Here is an 11,310-nt window from a genome sequence, read left to right on the forward strand (position 1 = left end):
CCAATTTTGGAATTTCATTTGTCACTTTCTCCTAAAGAACATGAGGGGTGGGGGAAGCGGAAACCTCTGGTTAGGGTAAATCACTGTGTGTGTGCGTGTGTGTGTGTGTGTGTGTGTGTGTGTGCTTAATTTTATGACGTATGTACATAACTAGGTAGGGCACAGGCTGGAAGAGCTATTTGATTATAAGTTCTAAAAGCTATTTTTAAAACTTTCTTCAAATTATAAAGTAATTCTCAGAAGGAACAATATCTCTTGGGAAACAAGAGGCACAATAAGCAACATGTGTCTATTTTCCTTTGGAGACACAGCATTCATAGAGCTTCTCTCTAAACATGTCCCCCGAAAATAAAATCAAAACTGAAATACAAATGAAATATTTCTTAATTTTATAGGGGAAGAAAACAAGTAAGGGAGTATTTTCTAAAGAAAGCAGAAGAATCTAGGTAAGAATTACACAACAGGTAAACAATCATAAAGGTTTTTCATTGTTATGGCTTTCCCATTAAGAATTCAAAAGAAACAAGATAGATTTAACTATAATTATAAAACATACTATTAAATTAGATGTATTAGTTATTTAACTATAGGAAGCATCAACCTAAAGACCAATTTAAAAAATCAGCAATCAAGAGACAGAGGGGATCTCAAATAAGTCATGGAGATACAAAAAATGAAAAGGATACAAACCTGGAACTGTTTCACAAATACTAGTCATGCACAGGTGCATCTGCTAGCTAGATACCATTTGCTTTTCTCAGAACACTGCATCAACTTTATTTGGCTGTGGAACCTATCCTTCTAGTGCCACTAATGTTCCAATCTAACCTTACATTTTATAAGTGAGAAAACTGTATTCTAGAGCTACTCAGTCGAATGTATCGTCACTAGCCATATGAGACTATTTAAGTTTAAATTAATTAAAATTAAAAAAAATTAAACTCCAGTTTCTCAGTTACACTAGTCACATTTCAAATACTGTACAGCCGTATGTGGCCACTGGCTACCATACTGGACAGTGCAGGTCTAGAATGTTTCCATCACTGCAGAAAGTTCTATTGGATAGTGCTGGTCTGGAGATTATTTGATTTATCTATACAGCTAATGTGGCAGAGCCAAAGTCTCAGTCCTCTTTCTACTACTTTACTTCCTCCACAAGACCTTCATTAATCACCTGGCTTCTGAATTATCACGTTGGTCTTTTGTTAAATTCTGCTTACAAACATCCATTTGCTTCCCACAGGTAAACAAACTTTAAGCTTTACATGGCATTCCGCAATCTTAGTCTCTCACCATTCTCCTACATTAAAAACACACTCTAGCCAACTGGTCTACTTGTTAAATATATCAACAAAACATAGTTTCACCTCCATGATGTTTCCTATGTCTTTGTCTCTGCCTGAATACTCTTTTCCACCTTCTCTGCTCTGCTTATTTTGAAGTCCTACTCTTCTTTCAAGGCCCAACACCTACCTTATTTCCACAAATCATTCTAGGTCAGTAATTACAGATAAACTACTAAAAATTGTTTCATACTTTTATATAGAAGTTTACAATTTTCTAAATACTTCACTTAAATATTTTACTGTGATTCTTTGCTAGAATGTGGGAAAAAAGTTAAGCAGAGTAAAGGTAATCAAGAGTGTGTGTACGTGTGGCACTGATTACAATTTTTTAAAGGGTGATCAGAGCTTACTGAAAAGATGACACTTAAACTAAGACTTGAAGGGAGTTAGCCACGAGGAAATCTGAGGAAAGAGCCTCCAAGGCAAAGGCAACAGCCACTGCAAAGCCTTAAGGTAGGAATGTGCCTGGTATGTTCAAGGAATAGCCTAGAGGCCAGAATGCGGCCAGAGGGAAGTGAGCAAAAAAAGAATATACGAGATAGGTCAGAACGTTATGGGACCAGGTCGTGTATGGCTTTATAGACCACTGTAAGAACTACGGCTTTTATCCTAAGCGAGATGGGCAAACTTAGGGGGCTTCTAAACAGAGACAGTTTAGAATCTGAATAATTTTAAAGGATAATTCTAGTGTTAAGAATAGAATGAGAAGAAAGAAGTAAGGACAGTAACATGGAGAACAGTTTAAAGGCTACTGCAATACTCTAGGAGAGAGATGATGATGGGCATAAGGATATCTTTTGAAACTAGAACTGACAGAATTTCCTGATGGATTCCAAGAGGATTTTGCCCTGATTAACCAGAAGGCTGAAACTGCTGTCCACTGAAATGGAGAAGGCTGTGAAAAGAACAAGTTCAGGGAGGAGCTAAGAGCAGGGGTTCATTTTCAGACATTTAAGTTTGAGATGCCTTTAAATCTTAGGTGAGAATGTACAGCCAAATACCCACATGACAGGCATGGAGTTCAGGAAAAAAGTCTGGCTTAGAGATAAAATTTTGGGAAGAGTTGTTATACGAATGGTGGGTATAATCACAAGCATGGATGAAGTCCCCAGAGGAATAAATAAAGAAGGGTAAGGACTGAGCCCTGTGGCATTCCAACTTTAAGATATAGGGTAGAAGAGGAGGCTCCAGTAAAGGAGATAGGGAAGGTGGAAGGAATCACACCCTCATGAGACAAAACCTCTTGGTCTATCCCATCAGTATTACACTTGCCCCCTCCCCTAAATATAAACTGTATCTTAAGAACGACCTGAGAGACAATAACAGTGTATCTTACATGATATAAGCTATTTCTTAGGCCTGTTCAGACTTGAGGGTATTAAGACACTTCCTCTGATACTTCTCAAAACGGATAAGAATTCTAAAGGAAGGGCTCTCTGGCCTCTGAGAGTCACAATGCATAATACAAAACAAAGGTAAGCACAGATCTTTTTACTTTTGACTGTATATTAGTTTCCTGTTAACAACTTACTACAAAGTGGGTGACTTAAGACAACAGAAATTTATTTTCTCACAGTTCTGGAAGGTAAAAGCCTCAAATTCAGCAGTGTTACGATCCCTTTGGGGGTTCAGGAGAATCTGTTCTTTGCTTCTTCCAGCTTCTGGTGATTACAAGCATTCCTTGGCTCGTGGCCACATCACTCCAGTCTCTGCCTCCATGCCTCACATTGCCTCCACCTCTTCTGTGCGTCTTCCCCTCTTCTGTCTATCTGTAATTTCCCTCTGCTTTTCCCTTATAAGGACAACTTGCCATTGAATTTTGGACCCCTCAGATAACTTGGGATGATCTCCTCATCTCAAGATCCTTAACTACATCTGCAAAGACTCTTTTTTCAAATAAGGTATCATTCACAGGTTCCAGAGATTAGTATGTGAACATCTTTTTGAGGGCCACCACACAATCTACTACATGACTCCAGAAATTTTTACTAAGGTCATCAGTAAAGTGTGTTATGCTTATGCAAAAAGCCAAAGGATGTTCATCTATAATTTTTTAAAAGTTACTATTATTATTTTTTTTAATGAAAGGATATAGCTATAAGGAGATACCTATTTGATTTGGCTACGTATTTGATTTAGCTATATTTGGCTATGTGTAACTGCTTACCAGGTAACCACTGCAACCCCTGGTTTGGATAAAAGAATCAGTTATTGTGCTATATAGTACATATCCTGTACTATAGGATGTGATGATAGACTTTTCTAAATGTTTGCTTTATTTTCCCCCACTTAAATGCACTTAATCAGTCCCCACCCTCTCTTCCCAAAGGACCTTATTTCATGATTTTGATTTAAGGATGCCTATGTAAGAAGTGTAGGTTATTCATGCAAACAAAAACTGAAGGATAAATTAGTTAAGGCAATATTTAAATAGATCAGAGGTTTAAAATCTGGTTCTGGAGCAGACCTAGTCACCTCTCCTGACTCAATGTTACAGGAGCATCTTGTATTGATTCATTCATTGTAACTTATTCCAGTGTGGGAGGTAACAGGACCTCCGCACCAGCAGTCTCATGGGTACTTTTTCCTTCTGTTTTTATACTGAGATTTGCTATGACAAGTTACTAATAACTTAAAAATCTATTTTGTAATAGTCTTGTCTGAGTAGTTAAGAGTGTTTTAAAGACATAATTTATACTAATCAAATGAAACAGATGATAGCACATTCTCCCTCATTTTACAGACAGGGAAAGAGAGTGAGGCAGAGCCATTTTGGGAAAGTTGTACAAATGAAAGAAGTCAGGTATCCTGACTTTCAATCCAACTCAGTAATTCCAATTCAATGACATATGTGCTTCTGTATGTGGACTCAAAAGACATGTTAGAAAGAGACTATCAAAAAAGACAAAAGAAGAGACTATCAAAAAAGACAAAAGAATTTCTGTGGAAAGGAAAAAACATTTCATACAAAATACTCCTAGAGCTGTGCTGTCCAGTGTTAACCACATGGTGGATTGAAGACTTGGTATGAATAAAAGAATGTAAAGTCATTCACTAATACATGCTGAGACAATAATGTTTTGTATATGTTGCATTAAATAAAATATACTATGAAAATTAATTTCACCTGTTTCTTTTTACTTTTAATGTGGCTAACAGGAAATCTTAATTTATGACTTACATTATATTTCTATTAGATAGCCCTGCTATAGAGAGAGTTATGAAATAGTTACAATACATAACTTTATTCAATTAGCAAATATTTATCCAACACCTATCATTGTCAAGCCTTATGCTAAGTGCTGAGACCTTAAGAGTGAACAAAGATTATGGTCCCTGGCATCATACAGTTTACATTATCTCCTACACTTCTACTGCACATTTCATATGTATTATCTCATATGCATAAGAATAACTTAGAGTACTTCACCATTTGGGGAGCAAATGCCAATACCTGACTTAGAAATCACAAAATATAAATCATCAGCAGATTTATAGTAATGGCCATCTACTTTTGTGATACATTAGTTATATTATTATGCTATATACGATTCATCTGGAAGCTTAACACTATCTCACTCCCTATAGCTTCTCCTGGTTTCTTGTTCCTTCTCTCTAACTAGTTTGCTCCCTCTTACAGCTCATCTCTACCAGAAGTCTCTACAACTAGCAACCTTGCTTGCTATTCACATTACAGCAGGACTGTTTATACTTTCAGGGGTCTCCAGAGGAGGACAGAGGTCGAAAATGTTAAGTGTACATAATTTTAAGGGGCTAAGTTCAGTTTTTTTGAACCCAAGACTGAGGTTTGAAGTTTCTTTTCGGCTTAAACAAACTAGGGTGATTTCTGAGGATTTTGCTTCAAAATTCAACGCACAAATGTATTTGAGGGGTAAAACAACTCCTTATTAGTTTTATCCTACTGAGGATTTCACAGAAGAAAACTCTACCCGGGGAGGGGCAAGGGGAAGCTGGGACAAAGTGAGAGAGTGGCACAGACATATATACACTACCAGATGTAAAACAGATGGCTAGTGGGAAGCAGCCGCATAGCACAGGGAGATCAGCTCAGTGCTTTGTGACCACCTAGAGGGGTGGGAGGGAGACGAAAGAGGGAGGGGATATGGGGATATATGTATACATATAGCTGATTCACTCTGTTGTACAGCAGAAACTAACACACCATTGTAAAGCAATTTACTCCAATAAAGATGTTAAAAAAAAATGCTGGTATACTCACACACAAAAAAGGAAACTCTACCAAGAAGGACTTCAAAAACAAATTAACAAGTAGCATTTCTCAAGTAAATGACTTTTGAAAGAAAATAGTAGGTAACATCAATAGAACAAGAATGTATAATGCTTTTTAGGCTAATATCCTAGCTTTCAAGAAAATGTCATTAATAAACTAATTGTTCAGGTTTTATTGACAGCTACAAAGAGAGCAATACAAGCAAAAACTACTTTATCAAAAGGTGCTAATTTTTCTCAGTTTAATACAGAAAGTATTACTGACATATGACAGCTATTGAGAAACGAACGAAGTATCCAAGTTTTAAACACCCAAAATGATTTCACTGCCTTTTTTCTACCGTCATCTGAAATACAGATGTGTTTAGCAAAGGAACAGTATCCCACAGTCTTTAGCTGTGCAGGTGTGGTTATATATATAGTTGTTTCAGGGTTATACAAAACTAACAAAAGCTGGTACCTCATGACTTAAAAATTAAAAAGCCAAAGAAAAATAATAATTACTCCTGACTGGAGAAAAAAAATCACCTAAGGAAAATTTAGGTGATCTCCATAAGTAATCAGATTAACATTTTGCTTAAAAAAAGATCAAACCAAAACCTTTAAGCTAAAGTACTTCATGTACGACCATGGGTCCTTTCAGACCACCATTAAACTACTAGTGCTAGTTTGCCAAACACAATGCCAATATAATCAAATATAAATTTCAAAATTCAACCTTTTTTTGGCCTTCAGCCTAAAATGGCCTAATTTTTACATGGGCCTTAAATGATAAAAGATCATAAAGCTTAACACGAAACCAGCCTGCATTTGACAATCAACTGTCACTTGTTAGAAGCATCAGAAAAACAAATAACAATTCTCTAAGATTTCCTTTATAACCTGAGTAGGGAAGAAATAGAAAGAGGCAATTCAGATATAAATGCAACAAAATTTATCCCTAGCTTACTCTCTGCCCAGCACCTGACCAGAGATTTTGACGTGTTATCACAAATATTTGTCTTCCTTCTCCTCCTTGAAAAATTCAGAAAACTACGTTTTTCAATCCTCAGCGCCCTCCAGATTGGGGGGGTGGGGGTGGGGCAGTGTGGGCAGGGATGATTAGAAACCAAAGAATTTCTGCGATAAATCTAAGGAAGTGTTAAGGATAAAATCAGAACCTGCCATAATATACAAGAGAGTCTTTCAAATGATAAAAGAGTTTGTTTTAAATTACCTATATTTAATTCCATCTAACAACCCCGGGAGAATAATATCTTTCAATCTGATCCCATTGAAGAGAGGCGACTCCAAGTGTCTTAATTCACAACTGCAAAAATATGACCTTATGACTTCCTCTATTTCAAATGTGTGAAGTACATTTATTTTCCACTAAAATGCTGAAGTAGCTTTAAAAACAGACCATAATCTTAGTATCTTTCATATGTTAGGTAGAAAAAAACAGTTTCATTTAACCAAGTAAAAAGGCACCCAAAATTCTACAAATCACCACCAAAATTTTAAAAATTCCAATACTGGTCTGAAGACAGTAAAATGGACCATTCTTTATATAAACTCTAATGCTCAACTGAGGCGTCATTCAAACGAAACAACAATATTTCAAGTAGCTACTATCTGAAGACTAAAAATTGAGTTGTGTTTCAATTCCTAAAATAATGTTACAGTTTTAAAAGTTAATCTTACTGGAATCCTCCTGGAAGTCACAGATATTGAAAAACTACACTAACATTAGTTGCCAAATGTAATTTTTTCCTCAGAAAGACACCTTGTGGTGACATTAAAATAGTTTTTGAGGACACATGAAATTTAAATTTCAGTTACACTGTATACAATAATAGAAAGAGGAATAAAACTAACAAATAAAAAGGGTTTTTGTTGTTGTTGTTGCATAATGTGGTTTAGGTCCCAAGACTTAATTCTAGATCTTTACCATGGAATTGCACGTAGCAAGCAAAGAACATTTGAAAATAAGCGTCAACAATAGATCATCGCCATCTTCTAAATATAAATATTTACATTTTGATTCAGTTCTGACAGTTGGGTGTTAAGGAAGCATAAACAAGCCAATATGGTAATAACAGTTTGACTCATAAAGATGCTCATTAAGATGGTTAATGGCAAAACCGAAAATGAAACTTGGGCATACCGTCAGATTTCACAAAACAAAAAGGGTCAAGGAATTAGGTTAAAATAAAAAGTACATATGTATAAATAAAAAGACAGCCATGTTACTACCAAAAAAAGGGAAGAAAAGAAAAGAAACGTGGAACGCTAAGGAAAAATCACATTTTAAGGCAACCGATCAGAGGAAAGGATTGCTTTATTCCTCCACCGTTTACTAACATTTAATACTAGCGTTTGCAGCCAACACCTGGGTTTGAAAACTGCAGAGGCATTTAAATGTTGTTCTTTCCAACGTCCACCCAACAGGACGTTCCGCAACATTTTGAATAGTAAATATTAACCAGAATAAAACATCGTTCGTATATTTCTACCTTCAAGAGCTAATGGGAAAAAAATAAGACCTTTCTTTCTCCCATATGTAGCCTTAACCATTCTTTCCCCTCTTTTATTTACTGCCCTTTGTCGCGAGGTTAATGAACCCTGAACTTATTTTCCTTCTTCCCATTAATGAAAAGGGTGGGGGGGAGGGCAACGGCAGAGGGGAAGCCAAATGATAGGAAAAACTGTAAATTAAAAATAGTGGCATTATTGGCTTGGATGAAGACTGAGAACTCCCTGAAGGTTTAGTGTGAGGGAGACAACCCTGGAGGACCCCTCTTAAGACATACTTCACCCCAAGACCCCACCATTTTTCGTCTGTTTAATTTCTGCTTTTGCAGGGGGTGGCAGTCCCCCGGATGAACGTTCCCCAGTGCCTGCCTCTCTTTTCCCCGAGGCCTCCAGCCGCAGGGGGTGGGGGGCGCTGGCCCCGGCTCCGAATTTGCAGCGAGGCCCGGAAATCAGTCCCGTTAGAGCCGATTTCACCCATCAGGAATGCGCTCCGCCCCCGCCACCTCCCCGCCGCGGCCGCCCTCCGCGTCGCCTGCTCCAGGGGCTGGGGAAGTGAGGAGGGGAGCGCCGCCTCCGCCCGTCACAACACCGCCGGGTCGGCCGCCCTCGCCCCAGACTGCTCGGGCCAGGAGGACAGAGCTCGGGGCGTATCCCACGCCTCCCCTCCGCCCGCGCGGCCGAGGGAACGCCAGCGCCGGGTCCAAGCCGGGGACGCGGAACCAGCCCGAGGCCTGACCCCCGGGCCGCCCCGGCCCCGCGCCGAGCACGAGCAGAGGCGCCTTTCCCGTGGGATTTCCGAATCCATTTCCGTCCCGGGGAGGGGCGCAAGGGTAGCAGCCGGAGCGCCGCGTGTCGGAAACTGGAGCCGCCCCTGCCCTCTGGCTCCCGGGCGCAGCTTCCCCCCGTACCCGCCCGTACCTTCAACTCCTCAGGGAGACGCAGGGCGCAGGGCTGCGGGCGAGCAGGCCCATCTCCTGGCGGCGGCAGCAGCCAAAGGAAGTACGGAGGAGGGTTCCTCAGACCCGCCAAGGCGCCTCTCAGCTGGGGCGGGGGGAACGGAGAGGAGGGGTCCAGGCTGCCGCTTTCCCGGACTCCTCCTCCGCAGTTCTGTCTTGACTGCTGTTCCCGGGAACCAGCGCCGCAACTGCCATTCTCCCCCTCCCTCAGCCCCCGCTGTCTCCGCCCCCTCCTCCCACTCCTTCCTCCCGCCCCCGCCCCGCCTCTGCGCACCGCCCGCGTGCCTTGCGTCATGGCGTCACGCCCACCCAGCCCGTCGCGGGCGGCTCTGGGACGCGGCTGTTCGCTCGCTGGTGTTCGCTCCGCGCACGCCCGGGAGCTCCCCGCCAGCGACTCGGGCTGCTGGGAGTGTGGCCCCTCCCCCCTGTCTACCCGCCCGCGGCTATCAGCGGCCCTTCCTGCCCATCATCCGGCAAGACTTCCCCGAAGTGGGCCGGGCTGTGGGGCAGGTGTCTCCTCCAAGAACGGGTGGGAGTGGCTGGAGGTGTAGGGAGATGCTGGACTTGCGGAGCCGGCTTTCGGCGTTTCGCACGCCATTATTCATTCCTTTGTGTTCTCACGGTTCACCTGCTAGATTGGCAGCCCCAGGGAGAGCAGGGCCGTGGTGTTGCAGCGAGTTTCAAACCTCTCCGGGAGGAAATGTCCTTCCCTCAGGGTGGCGGCGCCCCATCAACCCCCTTCTTTTAACAGACCTTAGTTTTCCGCAGGGGCTGCTAGGAACAGCCCTTAGCCACAGTTGAACACCTTGCGTGAGGGTTCGGAGAATATCTTCCACTCACCTCTTTTTTTCCCACTTGATATCACAGAGTCCCTTAAGAATTCAGAATTCATATTTCAGTTATGTTTGATACCTTCTGAATTACTTTAATCCGCTTTATCCGTTACACCCCCCATATCCTTGAAGCCAGCCATACCCCCTTTGAATTTTTTAACCTACACGACTGGGCATCAGTTCATCTTCGTTGAATAAACACATTCAGTCCATTCCTTCCTAGTTGATTTCAAGATTTAGTCACTCTTTGGAATACTGAGAAACAGGAATGTGATAGATGCTGGACAGAATGTCCTTTTGCCATCTGTTACTTAACTAAATATATCCCCCTATCAATCCTTGTTTTAGTGTATCTAATTTAAATTAGAAACAAACCAAGGAGCCATGGTCTTTCAGAGGGTACTTGGTATCTTTGGTAACCCAGTAAATATTTACCAATTAAACTAAACAAGGTTTCTAAGCAGTTTAGGTCTAAGTATATTTGACCACAACTCTTAAAGGAAGTAATGATGGGTATGTTCATTTTCATTTATCAGAAAGTTTTAAAGCTGTTATATATTCCTTTAAATGCTATTTGGAGGCTGCCAGCAATTTAATCAGTGGGATACTTTAAGCCTACAGGTAATACAAGAATAGTAAGTTAAATGGATTTATGGGATGGTACCCATCCATAATATAATCCTTCCTGTAAATATATCAACATGTTGAACAACATTTCAGAACTGATGGGGCATTGTCTTGGAAGGGAGTTTTGAGTAAAGAGTCTGTGCAGAGTGGGAATGGTCTTGTACTGTCATAATTTCCGGAGATGCCTTTCCCTGTCATCTTAAAAACTAGAGGGATTTCCTGTTCTTCACTAGGGCAACGTAAATCTATTAAAGAAATATCTATTGAACATCTCCACTCAAATCCCCACAGGCACTTCAAACTAAGCCTGTCCAAGACATAATTTGTTATCTTTTTCTCAAAACTTGCCTCTCTCTTTTACCCAGGCCCAAGCCAGAAATCTAGGATTCTTCCTAGGCACCCTCCTTTTCATCAGTTCCAGTTTGTAGTTAACCACCAAGTCCTGCTTATTGCATGTCCTAAACATCCTTGCACTCACTCTCTTCTATATCCCCCTTCTGCCTTTGGGCAGTGGTTTCACCTTGGGCTGCATGATAGAATCTCCTCTGGAGCTTTAAGAAATATCCTGACACCCAGGCTGCATCCACCAATTAAATCAGGGGCCCTGAGGATGATGCTCAGGCATCAGTATTTTTCAAAACTACCCAGGTGATTCCAATGCAGAGCCAAGGTTGAAAACCACTGGAGGGCCTCATCATTTCTCACTGGATTGCTGCAAAAGCATAATAATTGGCCCCAGGTGCCTTCATTTTTGGCAGCATTCTCCCTTCTTTCCCTATTCTC

General features: G+C 41.0%; 1 protein-coding gene across 1 annotated transcript in view; it reads right to left on the reverse strand.

Moving 5' to 3' along the window:
* The window catches only part of RNF19A (ring finger protein 19A, RBR E3 ubiquitin protein ligase), a 57,838-nt gene extending 48,552 nt beyond the window's left edge, over positions 1-9,286 (reverse strand). Inside the window, exon 1 of the mRNA XM_065895081.1 lies at positions 9,030-9,286. The gene's annotated coding sequence lies outside the window, so the exon portion shown is untranslated. The remainder of the gene's footprint in view (positions 1-9,029) is intronic.
* Positions 9,287-11,310: the final 2,024 nt, after the last annotated feature.

Source organism: Phocoena phocoena, chromosome 17, assembly GCF_963924675.1.
Source record: "Phocoena phocoena chromosome 17, mPhoPho1.1, whole genome shotgun sequence".
In the NCBI taxonomy this organism is placed as follows: domain Eukaryota; kingdom Metazoa; phylum Chordata; class Mammalia; order Artiodactyla; family Phocoenidae; genus Phocoena; species Phocoena phocoena.